This window comes from Pipistrellus kuhlii, unplaced genomic scaffold (genome assembly GCF_014108245.1).
Source record: "Pipistrellus kuhlii isolate mPipKuh1 unplaced genomic scaffold, mPipKuh1.p scaffold_m20_p_2, whole genome shotgun sequence".
In the NCBI taxonomy this organism is placed as follows: Eukaryota; Metazoa; Chordata; class Mammalia; order Chiroptera; family Vespertilionidae; genus Pipistrellus; species Pipistrellus kuhlii.
The window spans coordinates 118,707,218-118,731,384 of record NW_023425515.1 but is presented as its reverse complement, the minus strand read 5'-3'; the positions used below and the strand labels follow the sequence as shown (position 1 = coordinate 118,731,384).

The window sequence follows — 24,167 nt, the reverse complement described above, 5'->3', positions numbered from 1 at the left end:
GCTTATGGGCATTAACATCTGAGATATAAGGATCACATTCTTACTGAAACACACATTAGTGTAAAAATAGTGAAAGGAGAGAACATAGCCTCAAAAGTTATTCTTGTCTTTACTGAAAATGCTGGCAACTTTAGGTCTAAGTTACTAAAAAAGGCCCAGGTGCTTCTTAAATTAACTAACTCTGAAAAGGAAGACCCAGTTTGTTTTCTCTTCGAGGGAATGTTTGTAATAAATTAGGATCATGGAACAGGACAATAGCACCAGTTCAGGCCTTCAGGAGCTACGTTCACATTCTGGTTGGATCTCCAACCAGCTAGTGATCATAGATAAATAAATGACTCATAAAACTCATTAAGCATCATCTTTTTTTAAAATCTGTAAATGAAAGCAAAACAATCTAACTTTGGGATGTACAAACTTTTCTTTTAAGATACCTATTCCCTCAGGCCTCTGGCTTCTGGAATAGAGTAGGTATTTTGAAATTACCCAAATAATTTTTCATATAAAATAATCTAGAGAACCCATCATTATCACATGAAGATGGTTTGCTTTATAGATGCTGCACTCTGATGAATATTAAACACTTCAGATTGTGGGACCCACCGCTGGTCTCCTGAGGCCTAGAATGCCTAAGGCCAACCAGAAAACCATCCATGTTTTGTGGGGCCCTGAGCTTAACCAAGTTAGGGGCTCTTTTGAAGGAGTAGAAATCCTAAATACAAATACTGAAGTAGGCACAGGGCCTTGAAAGATTGAATCCAACCAGTGTCCATTCAGGACACCAGGAGAATAGTGCCAGGACTTTGGGCCATGGAAAGAGAAGGGAAAAGAAGAGCAATGAAAATAATTAACAAAAAGAACAGCCTTCTAAAGCTGATTTAGTGTAACCAGAGCATCAATAAGTGTCTGCATTCAAGTACTTGTGACTACTAGCAAGATTACATTCCTTGTTTATTTTTTGTTTGTTTGTTTCCTGCTAACTGACTAGAACTAAATGCCTGTTCAAGCAAAAAATATTTTGTCTATCTATTTATTTATTTTATAAGATGATACTAAGGGTGGGTTTGATGTGATAAAACTCCTTTGTGTGGTCAGGGCTCCACTTGTGGATCCTTCCCCACTGGTCATAGTAAACCTGGGCTGCTGACCCGGGCTTGTTTGCAGGAAGCCTGGGGCCTTTCCTCCTGCACAGGGAGAAGCCAAATGCTGAAAACTTGACCTGAAAGGATGCCTGGTGTGGGAAGGAAGGAGCAATGCAGACATTGATTCAGCACATATTTACTGAAACATGCCTGAGTCCACAATTACATTTCTGAAGCCCTTGAGGCCAGATGAATTTCAGAATTCAGAATGTTTCAGATTTTAGAAGACAATACGGTGTACATACACCAAATATTATATAACATCCCAGAGGGGTCTGAGGCAACATCATGTGAATCAAACACAATATTTCCACAGACCCATATCAGTAAAATGTATGAATATTCACACTAAGTGGTATAAATGGAGCCTTATAGCTCTTCACTTGGTTATTTTTATAACCAACACTGTAATAAAAATATTTCTGTTTTCAGAGACTTTGGGACTTCAGAATTATGGACATGGGACTGTGGACCTGGGCCAGGTGCCAGGTGGCATTTGAAGTGCTGGGGAAACAGGACCAGGACCTGAAGGAGCTGGAAGGTCTGAATGGGGAATGGTTTCCTAGCCAGGCCACATCAGATATAGGTTTAAGCCCCACAGGAAGAAGGCAGATTTAAAGAGAAGAAAACAAAATAAAATAATAGAAACAGTGTTCCATTAAAAGCCTTATAAAACATTGTAGCATAAACTTGAGTGCCTTTAAAAAGTCTCCAGCCCAGCCAGTGTACTCAGTAGATGAGCATTGACCTATAAACCCAGAGGTCACAGTCAGGGCACATGCCCCCATTGTGGGCTTGATCCCTAGTAAGGGATATACAGGAGGCAGCCAATCAATGAATCTCTCTCATCTCTCTCCCTCTCCCTTCCTCTCTGAATTATTTATATATATATATATTTTTAAAAAATAAAAAATAAGTCATCATCAGAGCCCTGGTCAGGTAGCTTAGTTGGTTAGAGCATGGTCTGATAGGTCCCCAGTCAGTGCACAACAAGCAAGAAGCAATCAATGAATGCATAAACAAATCCATCTCTTTCTCTCCTGCTTTTCTCTCTCTAAAAAATAATAAATAAAATGTTTTTAAAAATCTCCAACAGAGAATCACACAGAAAAGTCAGATTCCTCCATCCTGTCAACAATAGAAGGTTCAGTGGTTCTCATATCCTGAGGGCCAAGGGCATCAGCTGTGGATGGAGATGTGAGGACCCCACAGACCAGGCAGGGCGCAGCTGATGCCAGACAGAAGTAGGTCCCCACAAAGGAGACCCACTTCCAGTGATGTGTGCACAAATGTGAGTGTCAGGGAGAGGATAACAAAGAGGCATTGTGGGATGGGTACTAGAATATTTTCAGGTCTCAGAGGGCCTGTAGGTACTGTTAGTTAGCAGAATGGGTGTGTGTGTGTGTGTGTGTGTGTGTGTGTGTGTACATGTAAATTTATATGTGTATATTTGTATACTAGTGGCCTGGTGCACTAAATTCATGCATGGAGGATTGGGGGTTGTCCTTCATCCTGGCCTGCATCCTCTACAATTTGGGACCTCTCGGGGGATGTTTGACTGCTAGTTTAGGCCCGATCCCACAGGGAGTCAAACATCCCTCTTGCAATCCAGGATTGCTGGATCCTAACCACTCACCTGCCTGCCTGCCTGATCACCCCTAACCATTCTGCCTACGGACCTGCTCGCCACTTACTTTCCCCCCTCCAGAATTTCTTGCCCCCAACTGTCCCCCCTTTCTGGCCTGATTGCCCCCAACTGTCCCCTCTGCTGGCCTGACCACATCTAACTGCTTCTGCTGGCCTGATCGCATCTAACTCCTCCACTATAGGCCATCTTGTGGTGGCCATCTTGTGTCCACATGGAGGCAGCCATCTTTGACCAAATGGGGGCAGCCAACTTGTGTGTTCGGGTGACAGTCAATTTACATATTATTCTTTTATTAGATAGGAGATTATATATATATTAGAGGCCCAGTGCATGAATTCGTGCATGGATGAGGTCCTGCCAGCCTGGCCAAGGGGAAGGGACATGGGTGGTTGGCTGGCCTGCCTGCTGGTCAAACTTCTGGTCAAGGGGACAATATAGAGGATATACACTGAGTGACCAGATTATTATGTGTTTAAAGATCATTATAATCGGGCCACTCAGTGTGTATACACATATATGTGTACAGATATAAATGTAAACTATATAAATATATATGTGTGTAAAAATAGATGGATGGATGGATAGATAGATAGATAGATAGATTTAAGGAAATAAATAAAGGTTTCTATTGGTCAATTATGAGCACATTGATTCAGGTAGGTGGGGTATAGCATTTCTAAATCTTCCAGGTTCGTATTGAATCAGCCTCAGATGAATGCTCTAGACCACTATTAATGACAATTTTTAAAATTTTCCTCTTTTTTTTTTCTCTGTCTCCTCTGCCCCCCTGAGATGCTATCCCAATCTCTGGGGCCTGTGGGACCAAGACTGAGGGACAACTGATGGGGAGAGGGGAAGAGAGCAGGTATGAGTGAGCTCAGGCATTCACTGGGGCTCCACAGACTACAAACTCAGAATACAGCCGCTCTGGTGCAGATCCCCACAAGATCTTAGAACTCCCCCTCTCCTTCATCAGGCCCCCTATGCTCCCAGAGATGGTTCTGGATATTTCTTTTTTATTTTTATTTTATTGATTTTTTTACAGAGAGGAAGGGAGAGGGATAGAAAGTTAGAAACGTCGATGAAAGAGGAACATCTATCAGCTGCCTCCTGCACACCCCCTACAACCAAGGTATATGCCCTTGACCATAATCAAACCCAGGAGCCTTTAGTTCACAGGCTGACGTTCTATCCACTGAGCCAAAGCAGCTAGGGCATATATTTCCAGGAATTAGTGTAGGGACATTTCTCTCTCCTTTCTCTCCTCCTTGGGGACAGCATGTGTGGAACACCCCCTTGAGCTCTGCCTCTCACCTCAGGTTCCTTATCTCATTGCTCAGCCCCATAGCATTTCCCACACCACCCTCATGGCCAGCTGCAGCCACCCATTTTGCAGGGAACAACTCTGCCTAGAGGCTGATTTGTTACTGAAGAAAGGTGAAGAAAGTTCTGAAGAAAGGTTCAATTTGGGAAGGAAAAAGCTGCTCTGGTCACACTGTGGCCAAGTCTCTTGCTAGTGTTTTGGTGTTCTTGGTAGATTGCTCCTGCTACTGTTTATCCAGCATGGGGAAGCACTTTGAATAGATGTCTTGGCTGACACGGATCCCTTAGCTTTGTGAATAGGGCAATTACTAAACAATGAAGCTATTACATAAGGAGCAGGGAGCTGGCTGGAGCCAACAAATCTTGTACTCTAGGTTTACAGAGCTATAATTATCCCAAGTTTTAAAACACAATGGTATCTGCTGAAAGGGAACATCTGGGAGGGAACCACACCATCCCAATTAAATGAATCATGCGCATCCCAGGGATTGCATGACTCCACGTTAATGGGGTGGCGATTTTTGTCAATGTCACTCAAGTTAACAAATGTGCTGAAATGTTTGAGCAGAACAAATGCTCAGGGAGGGGGAGGAAATCAGATCAAGGGGAGAGGTCTGTTTTATAAGATCAACTACAAATTGGCTGGAGAAAGCATTCCGGGCTGCTGTCGTGAACACTAATCAAGAGAGAGAAATGCTTTAAAAAGCTTTTCCCAATTGCCATTTCATTTCAAAATAAACTCTTTTAACCTCCAGGAGACCCTGTGTGAAAGAGTGGGATGGGATGTGTCAGTGTCAGTGGGTAGGACTGAGTGGAGGAGTGTTCTGGGACACACCATAAAGATTAGTGGAAATCAGTTTTTAGCAGATTTTGGAAACTTTATCCTAAAAATAGATTTGGCCCAGATAGTAGCATCAGATTCTACTTTGAGAATGAAAGTTACAATATGTTCTCTTCCAAATGATCAGTCCCAGAACTAAGTGTGGTCTCCATGCTCCTGAGCACTACCTGCAGTCTAAAGGTCGCAACAACAAAAACAGACTGAAAAGATTCTTATGCATCATCTTACACCTAAGAAAATGTTCGCTGTGAGGAGGGGTGAGCATTTCAAGTGGGGGCGGCTGTTATGTGTGGGGATTGCTCTTTCTATTGTCCTTCTTTACCAACTGCTTGTGGAGGTAGCAGCCAGGACACCAAGGAGCTGGCTCAGTTCTAAAAGCAGAAATGATTTGGGGCCTTATGGCTGATGATACAGCAGGACTGACAACAGGCACAGCAGGAAAGTGGTAGATTTTCCCTCATTGTCCTCCCTGGTCTTTTGCCAAGTCCCCTGCTTCATGGGGTCCCCTCAGTGTCCTGTTGATACTCTCTTGTGACAATATTACCCTTAAGCACATCAGAATGTGCTGACAGAGCACTTGCTCCACTGAGTGAAAAAGTCTAAATCTATTTAACAACTTTTCTTAATTGTCGCAAAAAACAATATTATAGAAACATGAAACAATTAATAATTAAAAACGGTTACCAATTAATCCACCACCCTAATACCATCGGAGCCAGCCTTGAGCCTGTTTGTCCTCTGAGCTATGCTGACTTTTCTATCCTGCATTGTTAGAAATTTGCCTATTTCTAAGTTTTGTTATTAAAGATGATATCTCGACAACATATACATTATTTTTAGCTTTTATGAAAGATCTGCCTAGAAATTTTGGACTCTGATGCATAATGTTATTGACTGAATTATGTCACCCTCAAATTCATGGTATAGTCACAGCCCCCAATGTTACTGCATTTGGAGATAGGGGGTGATTAGGTTAAATGAGATCATAAGGGGGCTTTAATCTTATAGGACTAGTATCCTTATAAGAAGAGGTAGAGATGCCAGAGATATCACTCGCTGTTTCCCACAACACAGAAAAAAGGACACGTGAGGACACAGCAAGAAGGGAGCCATGTGCAAACCAAGGAGAGAGGTCTCACCAGAAACCAACCCTGCTGACATCTTGATCTTAGACTTCCAGCCTCCAGAACTGTGAGAAATAAATGTCTATTGTTTAAGGCCCCAGTCTGTGGTATTTTATTATGGCAGCTCCAGCTGACTAATATGCATTGTATTTAGGTTGAAAGATAAGAAAGAGAAAAGCAGTCCTGGACATCCTGGAGCCAGCCACTCTGAGCCCATGATAGACCAGGACAAAAGCAAGATGACTCCATAATCATGCCTGTACTCAGACAAAATTAGAACATTGTCCAAACCACAAAATTGATCAAACACGTCCTTGTCCTGGGTAATACGAGTACCTGTTGCTTCTTTACCAATTCTAGCTTTAGCCTCACTCTATTCTTTCCTCCTTCTAGATGTTATTCATAAACTGTCCCTACTTCCCAACAACATACAATTCAAACCAAAGCCTCACTTCCTTAAATTCTCCCCCAAACACCAAACACAGGCCAAAATCCTATTGTAAGGCATATCTGAAACTCGTACTATGCCTCCCCATGGTTCTCCGTGAACATTAAACTCAACCTGGTCAAATACTGATGATCAGTACCTGCAGGGTTGACAAAGCTTTACACATTTTAATGTTTTTAAATAAGTATTTAACATTACTTATTGTTATGAGCTGAATGTTTGTATACCCCCCAGATGTGTGTGTTGAAGCCCCAGTGAGATGGCATTTGGAGGTGGGGCCTTTGAGAAATAATTAGCTTTAGATGAGGTTATGAGGGTGGAACCTTTATGATGGAATTCATGCCCTTATAAGAAGAGGAAGACAGAGATCTTGCTCTCTCCATGGGAATGTATCCAGGAAAGGCCATGTAAGGACACAGAAAGAAGGCAGCCATCTATAAGTAAAAAAGAGAGCTTTTGCCAGCAACCAAATCCACCAGCACCTTAATATTGGACTTCCCAACCTCTAAAACTATGAGAAATAAATGTTTCAATAGTTTGGTTTTAGTGCCTAGTGACATATCTGTCGGAATGGTACTGGACTGTGTTTGGCAGTATACCAAAATGCTGAAAGATATCATATGCATGCTCATCCATCTTCTTGCTTCTCACGTGGTTGATTATAAGGATACAATGGAAATACTTTATATATCTCTATTGTCAGAGCAGGTAATGAACTGTATTAGAACTATCTTTACTACTAAAAATAGAGTCAATAGCATCTTTAAATCTAATCAAATTAGAGAGTAAATTCCCAGATCCAATTCAGTAAACTCATCCTTAAAATTCTATTCCTCTAGAACCACTCTCAGTAGTGATGATGGTTGCACAACGTTGTGCCAATGAGATGTACACTTAAAATTAAGTTAAAATAGCAGAGACTGGTTTGGATCAATGGATAGAGCGTCGGCTTGGGGACTGACGGGACCCGGGTTCGATTCCGGTCAAGGGCATGTACCTTGGTTGCAGGCATAAACCCAGTAGGGGGTGTGCAAGAGGCAGCTGATCAATGACTCTCTCTCATCGATGTTTCTAGCTTTCTATCTCTCTCCCTTCCTCTCTGTACAAAATCAATAAAAGATATTTTTTTAAAAATTAAAAAAAATAAAATTAAGTTAAAATAGTGAATGTTATGTAATGTATGTTTACCACATAATTATAAAACATAATTATGCAAAAAGAAAAGAAGTAACTCAGAGACCAAGTCAGGTATATAGGTGGCAGAAATACCTTGAATCAGAGTTTAAACCAATGAAAATGCTAATCAATTTGTTGACTGGATGATAATAAAAACTCAAAAGTTTTAGAGTTTTAAGGAATAACTGTGACCCTAAGGTTTTCTGTTTTTTATTTTATATTCATGTATCTTCCCTTTCTCTCTCTTTTCAATAGTTTGGTCTTATGATTCTATGCTATTGTGCACTTCTATTTCAACATTTGTAGTATAATTTTCTTCTTGGAAAAATTAGAATATAAAGATTCAGTATTAACCTACTCCAAGTATAGATGTAGAGAATAGCAAACATGGCTCTCAGAAATTTCACACATGTACATTCTAAGGTAAATTCTAAACTGTCCGAAGAACTAGCTTCACCACATGCCCATAATGTTGCCATTCCTGCTGAAATCTCTCCTCTGCTCCCATCTCACCCAGCATTTTCCTTTTGCCTATTTTTCCAGAGCTCACAGGGGTAATTCGGGGTTGTGGTTTAAGTCCCAAAGTCATTGGTACTTGCTAGTCTGCTCCCTGCTGTCTCTTTGGGGTTTAGTAGACAGGACTGGAAAGAGTAAGAGGGCCACTGGCAATTGAAATCCTCTTTTCTTTCTGACACACAGGAATCTGCAAAGTGAGTTTGCAGGGAGTGCACTTTTTCCAGCTTAGATATGCTTTCTGTCTTAGGTACAATCTTTTCTAAATGCTTGAGGGTCACCATATGATTTTTCTGTCCTGAAAATCTACTAAAAAGAGATTCTTCACTCCTCTCCATCCACCTGCAGGCACTGCAGATGGCAATTAGCAAGCTACACAGCCCTCCCCATAATATCATCGATTTCTGCCTGCATTGCGTCTACATCTACTTCACAGCTCAAGACATGCCAAATCACATGCCTCCTTAGTACTTGTTGCTAGCAACAAATCTATCCTCCTAAGTGGCCAGGCACAGGCTATATTTGGAAAGTCAGAACAGTTTACTCCTCCCAGGCTCATTTCCTTGAGCTGAGATATCTATGTTTTTTGGTTCTACTTTTTAAGAGACAATTCTGGCCCTAGCTGGTTTGGCTCAGTGAATAGAGCATCAGCCTGTGGACTGAAGGGCCTCAGGCTTTATTCTGGTCAAGGGCTCATGCCTGGGTTTCAGGCTTGATCCCCAGTAGGGGGCATGCAGGAGGCAGCCAATCAATGATTCTCTCTCTCATCATTGATGTTTCTATCTCTCTCCCTCTCCATTCCTCTCTGAAATCAATAAAAAAATATATTATTAAAAAAGAGAGAGAGAGAGACAGCTCCATATCAACTCTGCAAAACACAAGTGACACAAAACAGAGAAATTATGAGTTCCTTTCACTTCTCTTCTGCAGAAATGGATATTATTAGCAATCCTTACCTTATGGGACAACAGTGAATATTTAATGAGATCATCAAATATTAAAAATTGGCAGAGCGTGGTGATTGAAGATGGTCTGCATTCCACACTTAAATATTGCTAGGTATTTCTCAATTTTCTCAACCTTTCTCTATTTCTTTTAAATTGAAGAAGTCACATAATATAAATACAGCCATTTCAAAGTAAAAAGTTCAATGTTATTTAGTACTTTTACAACATTGTACAATAATATCTCTGTCTAGTTCCAAAATATTTATATCATTACTAAAGAAAAGCCTGACCTGGCCAGCATGGCTCAGTAGTTGAGCATCGACCTATGAACCTGGAGGTCATAGTTTGATTCCCGGTCAGGGCACATGCCAAGGTTGTGGATTTGATCCCCAGTGGGGGTGTGCAGGAAGCAGCCCATCAGTGATTCTCTTTCATCACTGATGTTTTTATTTCTCCCTCCCTTTCTCTCTGAAATCAATAAAAATATATTCAAAACAAAAAGAAAGCTTGTACCCACTAAGCATTCCCTCTTTCCTCTTGCAAACAATAATCTCTCTGCAGCCACAAATTTATCTACTCTGGATATTTCACACAAATCAAATCATACAATACATAGTCTTTTGTATCTGGCTTCCTTCACTTAGCATAATGATTTGAGGTTCATGCATGTTGTTTCATGTATCAGTACTTAATTCCTTTTCATGGCTGAATAATACTCTGTTGTATGGCTATATCATCATTTGTCCATTGATGAAACTTTGGGTTGTTTTCACATCTGAGCCTTTATGAATAGCGTTGCTATGAACATGTATGCACATGAATTTGTTTAAGTAATCACCTGTTTTCAATTCTTTTCAATATATACCTGGGAGTAGAGTTGCTACTCTTTCTTTTATATCTAATTCTTCTCTCAGGGATCCATGTCTACAGGACCTCTAATGATGTCCTGTTTTAAAATTCCTGGCATTGTTTACTTGTGCTTTTTCTCTGTTTTAACTGATAAGCCTTACCAGTAATTCTAAATTTTATTAGTATTTTAATGAACCAATCTATCATTTTGTGGATCTTATCTATTTATACATTTGTATTTTTTCAATGATTATATTCCCTTTGGGTTTTTATTCCTTTTCTGTAACTTCAAGAGAGAGCTGGTAGGCTGAAACTATTGAGACTCTACCCATATGCCCTGAATCCCCTTGCTGGTCCCATGCACACCAGCCTGACTTCCAAAGGCCAGCATGGGATTCTTTGTCAGAGGGCTGCCCTCAAACTGCCTGAACACACTCAGTTTATAAACACAGTGGACTAGATGTGCCTAGGAAGTAATATATCTCTGGGAAAGCCCTTATCCAAGATCAATGGCTGTCAGGGTATAAACAACACACCTTCTTGCCCTTTGTCCAAGATAATTCTAAAGCATATTTTACATAGTTCTCTAGAATTTTCCTTGGCAATCTAACTGCAGTCACCTAATGTTGTAGCACCTTAATAACATACCTTTTATCAGCTACCTTTCTTTCCCTCTCTTAGTTTCTATCTCTTTACTCAGAAACTTCCACTTATAAGTTGAATTGTGCCTCCCCTCCCCCTTTCTTAACCCCAATACCTTAAAAGATGACTGTATTTTTTAAGATAGAGCTTTTAGGGAAGTGTTTATGTTAAAATGAGGTAGTTGGGATGTGCCTTAATCCAATATGATTCTTGTCATTATAAAAAGAGAAGATTAGGGCACACACACAGAGAGAGAAGGAAGAGCATGTGAGGACACAAGGAAAAGGCTACTAGCAACAATCCAAGGAGAGAGGTCTCAGAAGAAACCAACACTGCTGACAACTTGATCTCAGACTTCTAGTCTCCAGAACTATGAAGAAATAAATTTCTGTTGTTTAACCCATCCAGTATATGATACTTTGTTAGAGCAGTCCTTAAAAGCTAATTCACTCCTAATATATTGTTTGCCCTTTAATCCTTGGTTTGGGATCTATGTCTGTGGAATCTAAACTAAGATTCAAAGTTTATTGATATCCCAGCTTTTCTGTTTTCCTAATATGCATTTGAAGCTATGCATTTTCTTTTAAGCATGGCCATAGCTTTGACATGTTGTATTTATAATATAATGATTCAGTTTTGACATACAGAATTATTACTTTATTTGAAGTTTTTCTATATTCCATTGGAATGTCTTCTTTGACTTACGGATTATGACTTAGAAGGGTCTCATTGATCTTATATATACTCTAGCCATGATATGTGTCATTTCTGCTCACAACTCAATAACCAGAACTAGTCATAGGCTCCACCCAGCCACAGGGGAGCTCGAAGCACAAGCTACTATGTTCTGGTTCTAATTTGTCTTTCCCAAATAGTCAAGTTGATCTAATCTCTTTGCACCATTTGTCCCATGGTCAGTCTCTAATTTATAAAAATTAATGGCTGTTTTTATAGTCAATATTGAGGATTAAAATCTTGGCTGGATATTTTAATTTTTTCTCCATTTCCATGCCTTCAAAGGATTTTCTGAGATGAGTTTCATGAGCATGGCTGGGTCCAATGCTCCCAAAAGACTTATTCTATATTCTGGCTGCATAGTTGCTTCACAGAGCAAAAGCTAGGGGTATTTATGAATTGAATGCACATTTCTAACCAGTGGTTCAAAAACACCCATATTACCCATCATCTGAATACACTTGTGAAGTGTTTTACAAAACGATTTGTCCAGAACAGTGAATATTAGGTACATATTATATGGAAGAAGAAACTATTCAATAATGACAATAAGTCTTTTGTCATTAAAATAAAAAGAGAAATACTCAAGAAGGCCATGACATTTTTCTTTGGAAGGTTGTCATGTGTTGAAAGGGATGAAGTGGCCCTATGAGACAAAACAGAAAACTGGGAACATCTGAGAAAATTTTTTGTAAACAAGTCCCCAAAGCTGATTTTGGACACCTTTGGATGACGTAACTATGACACAAGCCCTGGGACTTATCTGACTTGGTAAGGCCTGAGCATCACTACACTTGGTCTTCTCTCAAATGCTCTGGAGTCTATTCAGTTTGTAATCCAATGCTTGCTACTTTCTCATTTTGGTCAAGTAAGTCTCCTAGGCCTGCATTCCTTTCCACTTGCTGTTACTCTCAAGTTTGGAGATTCAGATGAGTTCCACATCTCTTTCAATAGTAGAGATCTTATTTTTATTCTATCCTTGAACAATTTTTTGTTTGTTTTTATTTAATGTATTTATTGATATTGTAGAATATAAACTTAGGTCCTGCATTCTCCAAAAGGTTGAGAAGAATCTTCATTTTGTGAACATTTTCAATAGAATGCTTTCAAGGCCAGGAAGTAGAAAATTCAGGGAAAAATAGTATCAAGGAAATTTTTTTTTCTTTAACTTTTGTTAGTGGAAACATTTCTATCAAGGAAGGTAATTTCCTTTCATTTTACCAGATCCAGAGGTGCAATGGTACCTTTGTTACCAATTCTGTATTCATAATTATTTTAGTATCAAGAGACCTCATTGTAGCAATTATTGATGAAAACAAAAGCTGGTGGCTTTTTGAAAGAAGTGGCAGATGCTCTCGAGAGAGTTGCAGCACAGTCATGCTTCCTGTCTAAAGCTTTTAATTGTCTTTTTGAGAGTTTTACCTCCTTTTGTGTTTGAATTATTCTTATACTCACTGGACACTAATTGTGAAAGAAAGAGGAAAAGACATGGAAGATGTCTAAAATATTTCTGTGATTGGTCCAGAAATTAAAATCTTCCTTTCTTCCATCTATATTTGATCTTTTCACATTTTTAAGGTAAATCGTTTCAGTTTTGGTAACCCACGACAGTATATAATCCCAGGCTGTTAATGAAATAGAAGTAATTCTTATGGTAATTGCCATAGTATTATTTCTGAATTGCATGCACACTGATATCTCTTGAGAGGTAGAGCCAAACAAGCACTTGAAACCTAGAAGTGAATAAGAAAAATCCATCTATACATGGATTTTTTACTGAATACCTATTTAAATGCATTGGTTGGACACCTATTTTATTCACACTGGGATGAATAAAAAATTATTAAAAAGTAGATGAATAAAAAAATGGTTACTGTTTAAATAAGGACTGAGGAGAAGTGAAGGATTCTGTCTCAGGTGGTTCCAAAGGCAGATAAACTGTGCAGATCAATTTCAAAGACAGCTGTTCTCCTTTTTTCCCATCCAGCTCCAACATGGTTCTACCTTGCCCCCTAGAGACTCAAGTTTCACTTAGATTTCAAAGAGGAAACCAAAATAGATTTTTCCTTAGGACCAAAAATGGGAACATGTATTCTATTTAAATTTTCTGTTTAGGTAAATGAATTTTTTGTTTGTTTGTTTGCTTTTATCCCATGCTAAGGTTTGATATTGTCTTTGGGAATATGATTAATACCTCCCAGAAAACAAAAATCTAAGTGTGTGTGTGTGTGTGTGTGTGTATGTGTTTATGGGGGAATATAGGAAGCTTATTTCTAGGATTAAATTGAAAAGTTTCTTTTCTTATGTAATAATTTTCACTTTTGAGAATTCTGAATGAATCTAAACTATTTTACCTAAGAGTTTATTTTCCTCACTATTCTTTTTTAGAAGATTTTGAAGATACATTTTGAACTAGCCCAGAAACTACTTACTCAACAAAAATCTTTTTTTTGGAAAATGAAATAATGGCTATTTGCATCAGAATTGACATAGTTATTAAAATATATTCCACATCCAATTCATTTGTAGTGGAAAATTTTTGCATTTATTTATTTGATTGGGGGCACTTCTTATCATGTGTTTTGGCCATCTGCATATAGTTATGGAGTCACTGTCTCTCAGGATATTCTTTCACTTTTCCTGAGCTAGTGAAACCTAGGGGAATCATTAGAATTAAGTTGACCCTATTCATTTGGATGTATTTCACAGGGAATCCTTTGCATCAGCTGAATCACTAACATCAACATATCCATGGGAAGTTCACATAACCTCATTTCCCTCTGTTAATGGTCCTGAGTTCAGCACATGACAGAAATATACTTAGAAGATATATGGCTTCCTCTCAATCAGAGCCTGGAGTACAGAAACAGAGCCCCTTGGGACAATGCAAGACACTCATGAACTCTGACCACTGGAAGACAAACAATGGGGACCTTATTCTTAATTTAGATTCTAACTAAAGGTTTTCCTGGTAACTTTCTTTCTCTGGAGTAATCCCACTGCCCACTGATGGATTAGCAACTTACCCTGGTATCATAAATTCCCACTTTACTTTGCCTTCCATTTTCTTTCAGCATATCCAGATTTTTTTTCTTCTCATTACACATTTCTTTCATAATTCTTTGTAATAGCAATGAAAAAGTAATTCCTCTTAAAACCTAATAACCAGTTGATTAGAAGAAGAGCTACGGCTTGGTATAAGTTGAAATTGTCTCCATATGGTATCGTGCCTAGCAATAATCCCAAAGTTGATCTCATAGTGAGGACAATCCAAGGACTCACACACTTAGAAAACCACCCAGCTGTGGTGATGCTTAGCTGGATGTAGCTATTTATTCCACTGAAACCCATGAGCTATGGGTGATTCACACAATTTATCTGGGATGAAAGTTCTCACCAAAGGTGCACAGCACCAACTTCTTCCTTCAAGAAAGTCTTCACTGAACCATCTCTACTGCCTCATCTTATGAAAAGAAGAAAGTCTCTGATAAAATAATTGGAAAAGAGGAAAGAAGAAGGGGTGTGCAGAAGGATTGAAAGGGTGGAGGAGGTGGTTTCTTTAAATACTCAGATCTCCTTATGCTCTTATCTGCTGTTGATCTAGAAGGGCAAGAACTAGGATGCACTGACCTAATTCCATAGCTTCTCATTAAAGCCCCAGGGGCACCAAACTATCAACTTTCTTCTATCGAGGAAGATTCCTTAATCCACCTTCAAATACCACTAAATCTATGCTTTTCATGTATAAAACTATCTTTCAATGGAGCCAATACAGACAGTTTTTTTCCATTTTTATAGCACATCTCTATTTCTCTCCATAAGCACCAGATAAAGTAGTTGGTGTGCAAAAAAGGGCCATACTGTGCAAAAATATGGTTGTGGTGGTTGTTGAATGTGTGTTGGATGTATGTAAGTTGAATGTGAGTTTTGTATGTCTCCACTGTAATGCAAAAAGGTATGGGAGCTGTTTCTCCTGGTCCTGGAGAGCCCAAGAGCCCAAGCGTAGTATTTGAGATATTCTAAGGTGGTTTTTTTTTTTTTTTTTTTTTTTTTTTTAAGGTAGTTGACAGGCAGAGTTATACTTTCCTCCTTCTCCAGGAAATGCCTGGTATTCATTCTATGTTAAATCAGTTTGATTCCAAAGATCTACTGGTTTACTTGTGGCTGTCCTTTACTTCTCTTATCCAAATGGCATCCCATTCTAATTATTGGCCCAGGAAAAGTCAATATTTGAGAATCTGGTCAAACAGGTCAGGCTTGGATTTCCATTACAACCCTGGGACTTCCTATATGAGCACTTTATATCACAGAGGAGGAAGTCTGAAGGACAGGACAGAGATGTCTGAGAGGTCTCTGCCAATGTTTACTCAGACTTTATGTGAAAATATTCCCCCCTGCTCTTTCTTCTTCCCGTTTAAACACATAGACATTCAGAGAAATGAACATTATTTTCATTGACTGTTGCCACACACAGAATGGAGACAGCAAGGCCAATCTATAGCTCTCCCACAAAAATCTGGGGAGATATAAGGTAGTGTAGACCAAAAAAATAATAAAATACATCCAAGAACAATATATTTTGCTTATTGTGATTTGTCAGTAATGTTCATTGAACTGAATTAGATAAAAATAAATGTTATATATATTTTTCTCCTGCCAATATGCTTTAGCAGTAGAATTTTGTTTCATTTTCTCTGTCATCTTGCAACATCTCTAAATATGAATCCAAATATGTATAACTCCAACATATATTTTGTATTGGTATAAAGTGGTATTGTGTTAAAAAGGTTGTCACAGTTTTCTGATCAATTCCAAGGCTGATATAAATATTGAATTCGAAAGAGTAAATACAGATGGGTGACAAAAGTTAAAATTGGAGGTTGAGATACATTTGCCCAGTTCAAATCCTGTTTTCAATCAAGATTTTGGCATATTGTTTTAGAGAATTCCCAACCAAGATAGCATGAAATAAAAGCCAGATGAGTGAAACAAATACAGAACTATGGGAATGCAAAGGAAGAGATGATCATGTCTGTGAGAAAGTTCTGAGAAAACTTTCACAGACAAGACAATATTAAAGCAAACGGTATAGTTTTGCCTTACATGGTACCTAGAGCCAAGTTTAACAATTAGTAAATTCTCAATAAATAGTTGTTGAGTGTAAAATGGAAGGAAAGATGAAGAGATAACAATCAAAGTTGTAATATTGGAAAATATCCATGTCAGAGGGCAGGAAGAGTATTTTAAAGATCTCAAAGAAGTGAAAAAAGAAAAAGGGTAGAGAATCATGCAAAGTATGAAGATGTGTCCAAGAGAACTTGTTTGACAATATTTACTAGGGCCATGGTAGGCAAACTGTGGCTCGAGAGCCACATGCGGCTCTTTGGCCCCTTGAATGTGGCTCTTCCACAAAATACCAAGACCTGGGAGAAGTGGTGTTAGAAGAAGTTTAAGTTTAAAAAAAAAATTTGGCTCTCAAAAGAAATTTCAATTGTTGTACTGTTGATATTTGGCTCTGTTGACTAATGAGTTTGCCAACCATTGTCCTAGTGAATAATACAATTCATAGTGTGGTCCTCAGACCAGCAGTGTAAGTATCACCTGGGAAATTGCTAGAAATGCATGTTCTTGTGCAAATCTCTGATCTACTGAATCAGAATTTTTGAGGTGGGGGTCAAGAAATCTGTGAGGAGTAAACTTACAGAATGATCTTTATGCAAACTAGAGTTTGGAAAACAATGTATAGCATTTTTCTGGAAGATGAGTTGCTTGGGTATAACTAAGTTCTCTGATTCTGAGATTTCAAGATTTTGGTTCTAGATTATTCCCATAATTAAGTTGCAGAGAAATTATTATATTAAATTGCTAAAGTTTAAATTATATTTAAGCCATTCAAGGTAAGCAGTTTATGCCATGCTTTATTTCCTAAAATCTTTCTTACAATGCCTCACTTCATTTAGAATGAGAATAAAAGCAAGTTTAACTTTACTCAGCCATACCTAAAGACCACTCTGATTTATTATTAGATAACTCAGCTCACCTTGTTAGCTACAGTCTCTAGGAAAATTAGAAAATATTTTGAATTAAACAAAAATAAAATATAACATTTCTAAACTTGTTGAATAAAGATGAAGCAATTGCTTGGAGAAATATTCATGACATTAAATTATTTATTAGGAAAGAAGAAAGACTTCAATTTAAAAAATTTAACTTTTTATATTAACAAACTAGAAGGAAACGACTTGAGGTGGTAAATACACAATACAATACACAGATGATGTGTTATAGAATTGTTAGAAATAAGGCAAGCTCCAAAACCAGGAGTCCTGGCAGAACACAAAGTATACTCAGGAGTCAGACAGCAAGGCAAATATCTTTACTACTTCAGGAGGGTGCACAGGCACACAGCTTTTGGCAGCATGTGCAGTCAGCAGAGATCTGCTCAGTGGTTTATCTCTGATGCAGTCAAATGCCCACCACTCTTGATTAAAAGAGCTCAGGCTCACAGTCTTGCACAATTGGATAATTTAAAGGAACAAGGGAGGGGTTGACCTTTGCTGTTTCAAAATGGTGGCCCCCAGGAGAACTGCAAGTCACATAAGCCAAAATGGAGGCTGCCTTAACTCCCTTCTTTGACAGAAAACATTACTTGTTTATTCTCACATAATGTACACCTGAAACCTGTATAATTTTATTGACCAATGTCACCCCAATAAATTCAGTAAAAAACAAACAAACAAAAACTAGGGAAAGAAATTTAAAGGAAGCAAATACCAAACAAACAGTTTAAAAAGAAAGAGAAAGAAAGGAAGAAAGAAAGAAAGAAAGAAAGAAAGAAAGAAAGAAAGAAAGAAAGAAAGAAAGAAAGAGGAAGGAAGGAAGGAAGGAAGGAAGGAAGGAAGGAAGGAAGGAAGGAAGGAAGGAAGGAAGGAAGGAAGAAGAAAGAAAGAAAGAAAGAAAGAAAGAAAGAAAGAAAGAAAGAAAGAAAGAAAGAAAGAAAGAAAGAAAAAGACAACTGGGGAAGACTATATCCCATTAACATTGATTTTAAAAATCCTCAAAAAATGCTAGCAAATCAAATCTAAATATACATATAAATCATAATCAACATAATCAAATAGGTTATCTGAATAAACCAAGACTTGTTTAATATTATGAAGCCAATCAATGTAATCAATTATATTCAATAGATTTAAAAAAAAAGAACAGCCACACTGTCATATTGATTGATGTAGAAGAGTTATTTAAAAAAACTCAACATCCAAAAATTCTCAACGAAGTAGTAAAAGAAGAGAACTTTCTTAATTTTATAAAGGGCTTTTTCCAAGCTATGTTCATGGGACAGAAGATTCAATGTAGGTAAACTGTCAATCCTCCACAATTAATCTAGATTTACTGTAATCTCTAGCAGGTTTTGTTTTATTAATAGTATGTTTGAAAGTGTTATTGGTGGAAGTGGCATTCTTGTGATGTCTCAAGAAAAAGAATTTCCTGAGACTCTCATGGGAGTATGAATGATATTTATTTGTATCGAAATAAACCCCTGGGTTTCTAATGTCCCATTCCTGTTCATCTTGTCATGGATAAAATCCAACCCTGTCTTAACAGGACCGGAATAAAAACCACTGCCCATAGTTTCTGCTCCATATTAAAGTCCAGTCCAGCATCTTGTGTGTATAGTTCACAGAGCCATGGGCCATGCAGTGGCTAAGGCCACATGGCTATGAGGAGAGAAGATTGGAGCCAACATGGGTCACAGAGCAAGAGAGAACAAGAGAGAGGGAACTCTTTGTCCGAGGATTTTAACCAGGATCTTTTTTTAACTAATCAATTTACTTTCCAAGATTTCCATTGTTCCCCAGGCTAGTCCGAGAGGCAAGCACCTCCCCTGTGCCACCCTGACTTTTACTGCACATGTGCTGATCTTCCCTTTTATCTCCTCTTTGCTCCCCAAAAATTCAGTACCTGAGGGGGAAGGGAGGGGTGTTAATTCCCTTGGAGGAACAATGCTATGTGAAATTATAGTTTCCTAGTGAAGCTTCACAGGTGACTTACAATATCTGACTTCCCTTTGCTTTCTTTCCTTGTTTAATGTTAATAACTAGCTAATTATGACAAATGCATAAAAAAGTTCTAAAATTTATATGGAAAGTCAAACCCAGAAACTATAAAGTTGACAGGCTGACACTAATTTAAAAAATCACAATGTGCTTATTGTCTTGCAAATATTGTTTGCAATGTGCTCATTCTGGGAAAACAGAAAAATAACTATTACTCTTGGCCTGAAGCAGCACAGTTTGGTGTATACTCATCCTCAGTTTCACACTGTGATTTCTTTACTTTTATGTTCACAAATACTTGTGTGCTCTGCTACCCAACAGGCAAAACTAAATACTATATATTATAGATGCGTTTAAAGGTTTTAGAAAGATCTATGCCTTGGGTAAGCACCATTTTATTTGAGCTAATGCCTACCAGTTCTCCCTGCTCTGTACACTAGAATCTTGACCAAACTTTAATTGCATACTCTGAGTTTGGCTTAAACACTGCATTAATGCAACACTATTGAGCATATTTTGCTATATTTACATTTGGATTGGAATATGATATTATCTCTGTCTTCATGGGCTTCCCAATTTAGTGAAGAAGTCAAACCACAAATAAAAAGATTAGTGAAAAATTTAGATGGGACTAGAAAACAGGTCCAAGACTAGTAATGGAAGCCCTTAACTATCATGCTAAACAGTTATAATTTTATCATATAATGATGATAAACCATTCAACATTTTAAACAAGGGAGAGCTCTTGCTGATGCCTCAATTCACTTATCCACCCATTCATTCAATAAGTGGTCATTACTTACCAAACATTAGGTTCTACTCAGGATTCAGAGATTACAAAGGAAACCCAGCCATTACCCTGCCTCCAGCAAGTTCACAATACCAAGAAACACTCTACTGTGTATGTGATGCTGGTTGGTTTACAAGTAAAGCAGTACATTATTTTGATTACCTCTCTTGGCTCCCCCTCCATTAGGTTAACATCCTCTGGTTGAAAAAGGAAATAGGCTGATATACCTTCTGGCTTTTGTTTTCATAAGCCTAAGCCCCAAAGGGGGAAGATATTATAGACAAATATTGATGGTCAGAGGGAGGTTTGAGCTCAAAGGTAAATGCTCCCCCCACCATCCCCTTTCTACCAGACAAGAACAATCCTCATATTGCAGGGAAGAGGTGGGGGAGGGGGGAAAGATTGAGGTCTGTGAGTCTCAGAAGAGCCAAGCCAGACCTGACTCCCCGGTACCCTGCTGCAACAGTGGAGAGACTGCAGAGAGAAATGGATGCATGAGTTGTCTATGCAGCATATGAGACCCAAGGTAAATTTGCAAAGATGTTTCCATCCCAAGCATGCAAGCATGCACAAAAGCAGCAGAATACAAATGCACCCTATACAAGTGGTTGCATAGAGACAGGCAGTGGTACTCAGGGATACACTATGTGAACTGAGAGGCTCCATCTCCTTCCCACCCCAGCACTGTGGCACAGTCCTGGGGTGAGAAGAGTTGACTACCTGGCAAGGACAGATAAGTCTTTAAGATCCTTACCAATGACTGGGAAGAACACTTGGCAATCAAGCACTTCTCTATATAAGACCAGTTGAAATTCAGGGTATTGCTACTCATCCCCATTGGGCTCTTTTTGACTTCTTTTTGAGAACAAGAACAACAACAACTTCAAACTCTAGGTCTGCTCTGTGTTCATCATGGACAGCTGAGATGAGTTGACACTAGAGTATTTTAACTTCATGTGTAGTGTGATTGACTCTGAGGACCTGCCCCTGAACATCTCCTGAGAAATGCTCCAGCAGAGCAAAATCTTGAAGGTAACTCATAAAAACATTGTTAAGAAGCGCATTGAGCTCTTCTGTGAATTTGCAAAAGAAAATGAACCATAGGAAATTCCATGAGGAAATTCCATTTTCTAAAATCCTAAAGCTTGGACTCCATGAGGATTGCTAATTGGCAACACCCTTCTGAGCTATCATACCTCCCAGTCTGGAGATGACTTCTCTCCCATGAAGGAGACCCAGAAGTCCATCTATTACATCACTGGTGAGTGCAAAGGGCAAGTTGCCAACTCTTTGAGGTAGTACTCTATGCGTATTGAGTGCAGCAGCTCAAGGGGTTTAATGGGAAAAGCTTTGCCTCAGTTACCAAGAAGGGCCTGGAGGTACTTGAGGATGAAGAGAAGAAAATGGAAGAGAGCAAAGTCAAGTTGGAGAACCTCTGCAAACTCATGAAAGAAATCTTGGATAAGGAGGTTACTAAGGTGATAATCTCCAATAGGCTTGTGTCTACTGTGGGCTACATGATGGCCAAAAAGCACTTGAAGATCAACCCTGACCACTCATTGTGGGGTCTCTGTGGCAAAAGGCAGAGGTAGACAAGAATGACAATGCTGTTAAGGGCCATGTGGTACTGCTGTTTGAGACTGTGTTGCTCTTTTCTGGCTTTTCATTTGAGTTTCCTCAGACCCACTCCAACCACATCTGCCTCATGATCCAGCCAGGCCCAGGCACTGAGGACAATGAAGTGACAGCAGAAGGACCCAGTGCCACTTACTCTTCCTGATGAGATACCCTCCTTGATCATGATGAGGATGCCTTTCACATGGAAGAAGTATATTAGGAATTTCTTATCTTGTGCCCTCTGTGTATTATCTTCATGGCTCCCCAGTAGCCTTGAGTGGTCCTAGCCTACCTGGTTTCCTCTGCTGATGTCACGTGTCTTTTCTCTCCTGCCTTTCTGCCTGAGGCAGGATGCAAGGGCTTCAAGCCTTCTCTTCCCACATTTGACATTGGGTTTGGATGTTGTGTATTGTGGTATCTTTTGTTGTTGTTGTTGTTGTTGTTTATTTTGTTCAGAAATTACAGTTCGCAAAATAAAGAAGATGCAGGTTTAAGGGGGAAAAAAGATTTTCTCTTTCTTAGATTTGATAACTCAGTTACCATTTGTGCATATGCTTTCCAGCTTCCAAAATGTTATTACTGTTTTCTTCTCTCACTATTTGTGTCTTTCTGGGTTTATGCAACCAACAAATATCCTTTACTGTTATTTTGGTGGGGTTTAGGCTAGAGCAAGAGTTAATGTGTATGTTCAGCCCAACATCTTTGTCAGTAAGTCTCTTCTATAGTTTCTGCAATGCCATTAAAAAAAAATTGTGATTTCTTAGGCTCCATTAACAGAAGAAAGCCATCTGAAAAGGAAAATGATGGTGGTGAGTGAAGTCCGGAGGACTATTTTCAGTTCTGGCCACCACTTTTCAAACTAGCAGAACTGGAATTATTTTACAGGACAGTGACTAGAATACTAATAGAACAATTGAAGGGAATGGGAATGTATTCAAGAGAGAAGGAAATTTCCAGAAGTTGACTTCAAATATTTGAAAAGCTGATGTTCACTTATTTATTCATCCATATGAGTTCTGCCATGTGTTAGGAAACATTCTTCCAGCCTGTGGACAGAGTAGTAAACATGATCGATTCCCAATTCTGTGGAGCTTATATCTAGCTGGGGGGTGGGGGTAGGGGAACCTATTTTCTCTGGATGGATTCACTGTAGAAATAGAACAAATGAATAAAAGTCATCAGGAGATAAATTTTAAATTAATACAATGAAGAACTTTAAAATGTTAGAACCAACAAAGTGTAATGAACAACTTGTTCAAACCTCTCAAAAGGTGATGAGAACTAGCATCTCCCCCAAAAAACTGTTTAACAGAGAAGTGAATTGTATTGGCTCTGGTTAGAATTTCAACTCCAATCCTTGGAAGCTATTGACATTAACCTCTCTGGGCATTCATTGTTTCACAGGTAAAATATGACTAATAATATACTGTATAGGGTATTGTGAGGATTGAATGAGTTATGTGTGTATTGTGCTTAGAAGATTATTTGTAGAACACAGTAAGTGCTACATAAGCATTAGATAGTATTATTCATTTTAACCAATTTTTTTTATTTTGAATAAATTTTAAACCTATCTAAAAGTTGCAAAAAAATAGTAAAATGAACATTGTATACTTTTTACCTAAATTGACCAGCTGTTAACATATACCACATTTACTCTATCTCCCTCTGAGTGATTGGTTGGTTTCTTTGTTATTGGATCATTTCAGAATTAGTTATACCTTCACCCCTACACACTTCTCTATATAATGTCCCACATAGCATAACAAATTACCATACTCATGAAATTTAATACTGATACAATTCTATTTTCTAATAAGTAGTTCATATTCAGTTCTCCCCAATTGTCCCAAAAATTTCCTTTAGCTTTTTAAAAAACAAACAAACAAAAACCCACATAATCCAGTCAATAATTGGGTGTTACATTTAATTGTCATATCTTTTTAGCCTCTTTAACCTAGAACCATTCAGTAAGCTTTTCTTTTTTTTTCCTTTTTTTTTTTTTTGTCTTTTATTACATTGGCATTTTTGAGGAGTCCAGGCCAATTTTTGCATAATCTACCCCAATTTAGATTTGTCTGATTTTCCTCATGATTAAATTCAAGTTTAACATTTCTGACAGATATACTATTCAGGTGAGGTGGTTTTTCAGAATATCACCTGAGGGGACACATGATGTCAGTTTGTCCCATTATTCCCATTTGGTTAATGTGGTGCCTGCCACCTTCCCCCTTGGTTATTAGTAAGTCATCTGTGGTGTCATATTCTGAGATTGTGTGAATTTTCTAGATAGTCTTTCAGCTGGTGATGTT

General features: G+C 38.5%; 1 pseudogene; it reads left to right on the top strand.

Moving 5' to 3' along the window:
- Positions 1-1,601: 1,601 nt before the first annotated feature.
- Positions 1,602-22,018, top strand: LOC118723050 (annotated as a pseudogene).
- Positions 22,019-24,167: the final 2,149 nt, after the last annotated feature.